A 9,656-nucleotide genomic window follows, 5' to 3' on the forward strand; every position below is an offset into this window, starting at 1 on the left:
TTAAGTAAATTGCTTTTTTATTATCTTGTCAGTTGCATTAAAACCCTTATTTTTAAATCCTTTAAAGTATTTTACTAATTTTTGCAAATAATTAGATGTTTTTAAGTGCTGCAATAGTGTGCAATATAGTAAACATTTATATACAGAAGTGCAAATTAAATTATGTACAACACTTGTGCGGCTTCTTTGTGAATCAGAATGTTGTGTGATGAGAGTCCTTGCATCTCCCCACACACTGCAAACAGGGGTTGAAAGCAAGAGGAAAAGGGTATGAAACACAGTGCGCGTTATTAGTTGGGAGGCGTTAAGCTTTGCGCTAACTAGGGTGCTTGGAGAAGATGGTGTGGAGAACATTTGAGGCACTATGAGAAGTCAGTGAGTTGGACGACTTAGACAATCAAAGGCAAGCCAGGTGATCACGAGCTGCACTATTGTTTGTCCGCGTATTTTCATCCAGACTCGTTGCTTTTTATTCAAGATAATTGCCTGTTTTTAAACTGTCTGCAGATCCCGCTGTACAAACTTTGTGCCGTGTCTGCTTGTGCTGTGAAACAACTGATAGAAGTAAAGACTGTTCATGGTCTTGGCATTGTCTGTCTTGAGGCTTTTTCTGCAAGTGGTGTTGGGATAGGCTCCGGCCCCTGCCCTCCGTAACCCAGCTCCTCCTCTTCCTGCTCCCCGAGCGGAGCTTCGGCCTCTTTGCTTCTGCCGCTGTGGTTTTGTCTTCTCGGTTTAGTGGTACAAATGCTATATTGCTTTTTAAAGACCTTTGTACTTTTTCTAAAGCTGAGATAAGAAACTGCAGAAAGACTGTCTTCTGCTTGTACTACAGCTCCCAGGCAAACACAGCACGTTGAGCTGCAGAGTTGAAGGCGTCATTCAAATCTGTTGCTCCAATTTGCTGTGTGTAAGGAAGACTTATCCCAGATAAGAATTTGAGAACCATCCCATAAGAAATTGGTTAAAAGACGACTCCATGCTCCAGCTGGGGTGCGTATAGCTGATCTGGGTGTGCTTGACAAAAAACGATTGTATGACCACCATAGTTTTACAAGTGTGGGTCTTGCACACATTTTAAAAATGTTTTTAATTGACAGCTTGAGGAATCAACTGATTTGAGGCCTCTGACAGAAGGGGTAAAATATGAGTCTCTAATATCAGGTAGGGCAGTGATCACTTCCATTAGAAGGGTTAAAGCTCCACAAGGATGTTTAAATGTCTTCTAGATATAAAATATCTTAGATTGGAATTATGTAATGTGTTGGGTTTTTTAGAAGGATAAGAAGGGTATCTTGAGGCAAGGTAGGATCTCAAGATAGCTTCCCTAACTAACTTTTGAATTGGATGTTGAATAAAAGTTTTGATTAAATCTGCGGTCTAGTCACATTTTGACCTTTTGTTGGGTTTTTTTTGGTATACTACAAAAAGGGATGCCTGCCTGAAGGAAACTTGCATATATTGAAAATGTAGTTTATTCTTATTAATCCGTTGCTACAAAAGGTTCCTACCTTAGTTGGATAACAGCAGCTTGAGGTTTCCATGAAATCACTGGGATGAGTTACCAATAGCCTTATTTCAAAGCCAGTAAAATTTTCTTTAGAATCCTCGCAGTCTGGTTGTCCTGTTCCCTCCCTCAGAGGGTCAAATACAAATGTTTTTGCAAAAATGTATTTCTAAAAATTGTGTTTATGTGGCTCTTTCCTTTAAAATTTAAAAGCAATGTATTTGTGGTGTTGATTTGCATTAGCTCATGGTCAGTGAAGCAAGTGAGAAAGACCCAGCGACAAACTTGCACGTTCCCTGTTAGTGCTCAGTTTACAAGATTTAGGGTTTGACAGATTCCACAGTAGCAATCTAGTATCGAATTGCAAATTCTGCTCCTTGTGTGGAGAAGCAGGCTGTCTTAGGGGGAGGCATCTTTGCTAAGGACAAGACAGAGAAAACACTTTGCCCAACACGTGGACATGGTTGCAGCACAAAAGCTCTTCCGGATGCAGAGGTTGTTCTAGTTGGAAGGAGTTTCGAGGACAGAGAGGTCAGTGATCTGTTCCGATACAGACTCGGTAACAGATGTTTACCTGTGCTGGGAGGTAGAGGTCGGAGACTTCTTCCTTTGCCTTTGCTTCCAAGGTGCTGTGGAAGATTGGAAGGGACGCAGCTGGAGGTACATTGACTCAAACGGAGCAAGGTCTCAGCAGCCTGGCATGTCGTGCGATACCTTCTGAGTGTGTCCGGTCAGTTACTGACTGGTTACAGAAGAAGTACTGGTGATTAGTGCAATAAAGAGAAAAGTGGAGTGCTGGAAAGGCTTGGTTAACTTTCTGAAATTCTTCCACCATCAAGATAACTTGATTTAATTTTTTTTTAAAGATTCAACACCTTCTCATTTACTTTTAGTGGTATATCACTGCTTTGGTCTATACAGCAATATCACAAGAACTGTCTTCTACTGGAAGTCTTGTTCTTTACTGTGTATCTATATTGCTACTTTGAATGTATATATAGTTATCGAAGTAATACTTCAACTAAATGAATGCTTGATTGGGATGCCCTTTCAATTTCTTCCATCTTTACTGTCATCTTTCTACTTGATGTTTGGATAAAGTGGGGATCTAGGCGTTGGGGCTCCATTAACGATAGGTAACATCTTGGATGAGTAAACCAATGTAATTCACCTATCTCACAGGTGTGTTAATTGAGGTTAAGCAATCAATATCTGGTTATTTCGTAAATGCCTAGAATTTATAAAAGAATCTCTCTTCCAACTGCCACCTTAAAAAAAAAAAAAAAAAAAAAAAAAAAAAAAAAACCCAAACGTGTGTCCCCAATAATATTTCCCCTTATTCTCTAAACATACATATTGGGAAGTACGCATCTGGGAAGCTTGCTTACTGGTGGGGGAAACAGAGAGGAGCTGAGCAGGTAGCCTTAGCAAAAACATTATGTTGTAGCAGAAACAAGGTCATGGTGGCAGAATCATTCTAAGGGCTGCATGACACAACAGGTATATAAGGTAGTGATAGAGTTTGTTAATGTTAGCGCGTTAGTTCATGACAGGAGTGTGGTTCTCCTTCTGTAGAAGTATCTGCTCTGTGGTTTAGGACATAACCCAGGGACTTGGCTCCCAGAGGACATCCGCATCAGAGCGCCACCTCCCATGGCCAAAGCACCTAGAGCTTTTTCTTGAACTTTTTTTTTTTGTTCCAAATTACTACAAAAACCTGAAAACTATAATGAATCATGATTTCACCTTCACGGAGCTTCGCTGAAAGAAAATGCTCTAGTTGCATCCATTTGCCAGTAGATGGCACGTTTGCATGGCGTGGAACAGCATGCGTAAGAAATGTCAGCTGCAGAGCGTAGTAAGAACAAGAGACTTGGAAAATACACGTAATATTGGCAGATAATATAAGTAATACCAACCACGAGTATTTGCTGTTTATGTATTAGTAGATTTTGCCTTTAAATCCTTTTGGAGTTAATTATTAATACTTGCATTTTTTTTTATTGCTTTTCATATCAGCATCAGCAAAACAGGAGCTTTTGACACTAATTTGAACAAAGGCATTTTTTTTCATAATATGTATTATTGCACAAGCTGTATGAAAACGCCACTAAAAATCCCTTACTGATAAATCCTATTTTTATTAGAGGCCAGAATCAGGGGGTCTGTTTTAATAGCACACAATCACATTTCTGTACTATGTGCACTTGAAAGTTCAGAAATACACTGCTTTTAATCAAAAATTGTCACACAAAAAAAAAGATTGAAAAGTGCTTCTAAGCTGGCTCATTAAATATATAATATTTATAGTAGAGAGGGTGTACATTTTTAGAGAGCTGGGTGCTGATCAAATTTACATGTATCTCTACTAATTACAGTTGTAATGTTTACAGGGGAAAAAATTGTTCAATATTTTTCTGAATTATGTGACCACTAGAGCCGTTGGAGAGAAAGTAAAGTTACAGCAAACATGTTCTTGAGAGCATCTCTGATCAGACACTCATCAACTCATTTAGAACTGAGCAAATTTTTAAAAGGTCAGTTTAACTGTTGTAACATTAATGCATAAGTTTTGACTGTCAGGTCTGCTCGTGTTCACGTGTGAATATGTTTCATTTTGGTTTATGTCAAAGGAGAGCGTAGAGCGGGGGGAAAGGGTCATCTAATGTGTGACTGGAACGCTTACCCTGTCGTAAGGGTGTTCCTTTCCTGCAGTCGGTGGTACTGTTTGCAACCACGGTCTGCCAAACAACAGGCGCATCCTTTGATCCTTCATATTTACACGCAAAGCATCGGGTTGTTGTGATTTCGTTTCCTCACAGTTCAGTGCCTATGAGCAGACAGAGAATCCCTAAGCTCCCCCTGGCACCAGTGACTGGGAACTGCAGAGAACACTCCTCTCTGGGTCCAGGGTGCTCCCAGTGGGCTGAGGAGCAGCATCCTCCATGCCTGGTCCATGGAAGAAGTGCCATAAGCTGGTCTTCCACACCTGGTATCAGATCTGGCAGTTATACCAGAACTGTAATGTGTAAAGAAGATGCCAGTATTTACCAGGACATGGGTGCTTTACAGATCTTAGGAATCTGGATGTTTCTGAAGCAGGCTAAAACTGCCTGCTACTGGCTAACTCCGCTGGTGGTAGAACTTCACCGCCCTAGAAACTCACCACATGATCCGCCTGAATGCCTCTGAAATATGATCATTCCCCAAAATGTCTATGGTTAGCAAAGGTGGACACCCTTCAAGAGCTTGCCGCTCTCCAAGTGTTGGGTAGATCTCTGTGCATACCCAGAATATTTTTTTTAGAAGAAAACCGTAAAGGAACAGACTGGTTTGGCTGGACTCCTGGTACCAAGGTGGGTTTGCAACTAAACCTCTGCTCTTTTCTTTATTGAGTGCGTACGTGGTCCTGAATCTTACTGACCTTGGCTTCTAAGAAAACCTTTTGGTGTAAAGATGATGTAAGAATGTTAAAATGGTGCTTTTAAGGGGAAATCCACAACACCCCAGAAAGTCTGTGTAGGACTAGATACCTTTCTGGGCAGGCGTTGAAGGCTCTTAATGTCCCCACGTTGAAAATGGGGAGAGCTCAGCACAACTCCATTGGAACACTTTGATTGCTGCTGTCAGGTGGCTACTGAGGAAACTAGATGTTAGTCTTATCTATTGTAAAAATAATGCATAAGTTAGGATTTTTAGAAATGGAGGAGGTATTTGGGGTTGAAATAACTTGAAAACATTTTCCAGCTTGTGGACTAGGTGTCTATGATGGACGTTCCCTCAGTCTGAGTGTGGGTCTCCTCTGCCTCCTGAAAAGGTGTGTGAGAGCTGCGCGGGCTCATGGGTACGCTGGCTTCCGCGGGGGTCTGTACTGGGACCAGTTCCCAGGCACAGCGTCCGGGGAAGTAAAAGTTCATACGTGAAGCTGGTGAGGTATCGGAAGTCAACTTTCCAGCCAAGACTGTGTTGTAATTAAGAAGATGGCAGCCTCACCCCTCTAAATGTTGTCTGGAGAATGAGGAGGAGGAGCAGGAGTGCACAGCTGCAGGGGAAAGCTGCTTGGTGGGAAGCGGGTTCCTGCCTCCCCTGCAGCGAAAGCACCTGTGAATCGCACTGTTGCCACCAGTCACCAAGCGGGACACCGGGCCACCAAGGTATTGAAATCAGGCTTTTGATGGTTTTTCAGTGGCATGCAGGTTCTGCACTCCTGGGGGAAAAAAAAGCTTCCCAGCAAAGTGAGGGGAAAAAAAAATAGCGCTAATTTCTTAATGTAGTGTTTGATATATAGCTGAGATTTCTGGTTGTATTTCATTGACGTTTTTCTGTCTATAACTGTATTTTTCTATTCTTGTGTGCATCAGGATGTTGTGCTTTTTCATTTGCCTCACATCATACAACCGAAGTGCTACCTTTCAGATTTCCCATAGATTTAACAGCTATTTCACTGAGATGTCTGAGCCATGTTGATAGAACATATTTTTTATGAGGCCAGATTCTGTTTTACAATGTTGGTATTTCGTACGGGTACTTTTTATAAGCTGCATTATCACAAACTAGGCAAATATGTGGCGGGTACTACTGCTAGTATGGGTAGAATGAGTTGTGTTTTATACAATGATTTTTTTGATATAAAGCATAAGCTTTAAAACAACAAGGGTTTAAGTCTGGACAGTAGCTTTATTAAATATGAGCAACTACCAGAATAAGAAGGAGCACAACAAAATAAGTAGGGCAGGAAATTCTCGGTGAAGTGGATATAATTCACGTGCAGGAAGATTTATTTAAGCAATTCAGTCTTGGAAACCAGCGGAAGCAAAAGCAGAAAGGTACCGCTGGCCTTGCGTTGTGGTTGGCTGCTGTTCACATTTATTTTTAGCCTGGGTGAAGAGGGTGCAACTCTAGTCATCTTACCAGAGATTCATATGATTACCAAAGAAAAGGTTGGATAATGCTTATTGTGTAAAAAGGACCTTAGCATACTAAAGCAAAGATTTTTAGGTACTCCCCATCAGGACAAAACAGAGGGTATTTGCCGTGCTGTTAATTACTGCCTTGTCAGTAAATCTGAGCAGTGCTCCTCCCTTCCAGGCTTGCAGCAAGGGAGCGGTGTTGCTGATGCAGCACTGTGCACCTGCAGAGCTCTTAACCCATGTGTTCATCCTGAAACCCAGAGCTCCCACAAAAGTTTTTGCACAACTATGGACCCTGTTTTTTTACCTTATAAGACCGTACCCAGATGACTGCATGGAATATAAAGCGAGGCTGTCTGGCTCTCGTGCTCTGACCTAGTACTTCTAGAACACGCACTTCAACTTAATTGCCTTAGAAACAAATGCCAGGGTGATACAAGTCACTCTGCTGTATTCTTGCCACAGGTTTTCTGCCTTCCTTTCCTCCGCACTTGCTTTACACCAGTGCTGTCTTTGGCCTTTTGTCTAGGCTTTATGCAGAACTTCAGAGGAACATGGCAATGCTTAGCTGTGCAGAAAACCCTGGCAGGTCAGAAGGGGACTGTGAAGAAGACACAGCATGGTTTTTGGATGACCTTCTTGGCCAAGGCAGGAATCGAAGAGAGGCGCTTTGTTGCTGGACTGTGGGCAGACTGGAGTACCTTGCTGGGAACAGTCCCTCATTCCTCCATGAGATGCCAAAGTAGGGAAGGGAGAGCAGGATGACAGGTACTAAACGGCTGATGCTGTGGATCAAGGTAAGCAAGCGGCAAAATTCCTTTCACAAGCGAACTAGAAAGAATACGGACTGGAGTGGAAAAGACCTGAACTGAGGAAAGACAGTTTTCTGAGAGCAGAGAAAAGCGATGGAAAGGTGCAACCTGGACCAGTAACAGGGATTTTGCCTCTTTGTGGGTGTGCAGTAGTTGCCAGGGACTATGGAAAAGACCCTGAGGAAATTTATCAGTCCTAGGATGTCTAAAATCATCTGTGCCATACAGGTGTGATAAAAGACCTCCCTAAGAGCAGTGTGGAGCTATGGGCTATTCATACCGGACAGGGAAGGTAGAAGGTTCTGCTGAGACCCTACTGCACCCCCGGGTGCAGCTCAAAATGTCTGCTCCTGGAAGGCAAATGTACACAAAGAGGAAAGGGGAACGAGCTCAGAAAATGCAGAGCTTATTACAGAGAGAGACTAAAAGGGCTTCGGTCATTCAGGCAGCTGAGTCTATATAAGTAAGTAAATACCGAAGAAACAGAGAAAACAACTATTAAACTAAACAATATTACTATAGGAACAAATAGGTATAAACTGTTCATGTATTTTTCAAGTTGTAAATTCAAAGTTCTGAACCACCAGTAAAGGGGAGCTTGACACAGGCTTTCTGGCTGGTGGAATGGGGTGAGATTCCTGATGGGCTCCAAAACAGCCCCGGGTGCGGATGTGGTTCTGTGAAGGTTTGCCTGTGATGGCAGTAGATCAAACTCCACGGCCTGGAAGGTCCCGTTTTAGTCTTGTATTGCTAGGAAGGAAATGATGCAAAAGGGATTTTTAGACTACTGTTATTAATAGCATGGAAATAGCTATGAATTAACTCAGTTTGGGTGGCAAGCAGTCATCTTCATCCCTGGAAGTGTTCCAGGCCAGGCTGGATGAGGCTTTGAGCAGCCTGGTCTAGTGGGAGGTGTCCCTGCCCATGGCAGGGGGGTTGGAACTGGATGATTTTTAACCTTTAACCTTCCAACTAGATGATCTCCCTTTCAATCTAAACCATTCCATGATTCTATGATCTTTAACCTGTGTCACTTCCACATCTGGGACAAGAATTACTTAAAAACGGCCTGTGCCCCCTGACCGTTTCCCCTGACCCAGTGCTGCACATCGAGAGGAATTGACAATTTGTGGCCGCTAGTCACGTTTGGATGAAACTTCTCAGCATTTTGGCTCCCTCTGGTTTAATTTCTTCCTCGTGGTGAGCAGCATTTCCAATCTGGCCGGCCAGGAACCACAAATCATCACTGCCCGCCCCGAAATATCTCCCTGAACACTCAGAGGAAAAAAGCGTAGCGCCTTCCAGCGTGTTTATTCCACGCCATAGCTCAGTTAGCACCGGCCACTGGCTGCTGTGAACCCCGCTCCCCAGCCCGCTCACCGCCGCTGTCCCTGAGGCGGCCGGGGCGCGCCGGCCTGAGGGACTCCAGTTCCCGTGGTGCTCCGCGGCTGCCAGGCCGGCGGCGATTGGCGGGGCGGGGCAGGGCGGGAAAACGGCCCCGCGGCCGTTACCGCCGCCTGGCGACCGGGGCGGCTGAGGGGCTGCCCGGCCTGCGCGGGGCCCGGCCCGCCATAGCCTGCTGTACCAGCACCCAGCGCTTGCCTTCGTGCTCCGGGTAACCCTAAAACGTTCAGTCGCTGTTGACAAAGAAATTTGTGTTTTGTAACACGGGTATAATCCATTCTACTCTGCATAAGGCTGGTTTGCGCAGAGGAGCTTTCCCAGTCCTTCACTGTTTTCTCACTTAACTTTCCCTATGAACGTGTTTGACCATGTTTTTACTCAGGACACTGGAATAAGAAAGGTTTAAAGGGCTTTATTTTGTGCTGGGGGAGCTGAAATGCGGTACCCACTGCACAGCTAACAAGCTGCTACGCTCTCCATCGTCACACGTGCGGGGCATTTTGTCTTTGTGTACTGCTGCCACAGGGACCAAAAAGAAAGCTTTTCAGTAGAAAACCGTCATCTTCCAATACCCAGAAATCAGGGTCAATTGGTGTCTGATGTCTACAACGACTTCTGCATGTTTCTCCTTGTGTAATGGCAGAGGTCCAGAAACACGCAGGGTTGACCCCTTAACCAGGATCTGCTGACCCTGGTGTCACTTTGCTCCATACATGGCACGGAAATGTTTTTTTCCCAGAAGCGGGATGCAAATAGTCAAACAAAAGTCTAATTCACTTTCCTGCTTTGTCTCCTTCCAGACATAATCTCGTTTTAATTAAATTACCTTGCCCCAATGAACGAAAATACAAACCACAGATCATATTCCACATTGAATATTTCCACAGCCTGTTTTCTTAAAATCCCTCTCTGCTCTTCAAGGTCTTTTAGATGGAACACGCGCACTGTGTGAGCCTCACTTCGAATGCTCTAAGGATTAATTGAAGAGCATAATGGAAGGAAGGGGAGAGTGTGAGTAAAATAGCT

This window comes from Chroicocephalus ridibundus, chromosome 8, assembly GCF_963924245.1.
Source record: "Chroicocephalus ridibundus chromosome 8, bChrRid1.1, whole genome shotgun sequence".
Taxonomy (NCBI): Eukaryota; Metazoa; Chordata; class Aves; order Charadriiformes; family Laridae; genus Chroicocephalus; species Chroicocephalus ridibundus.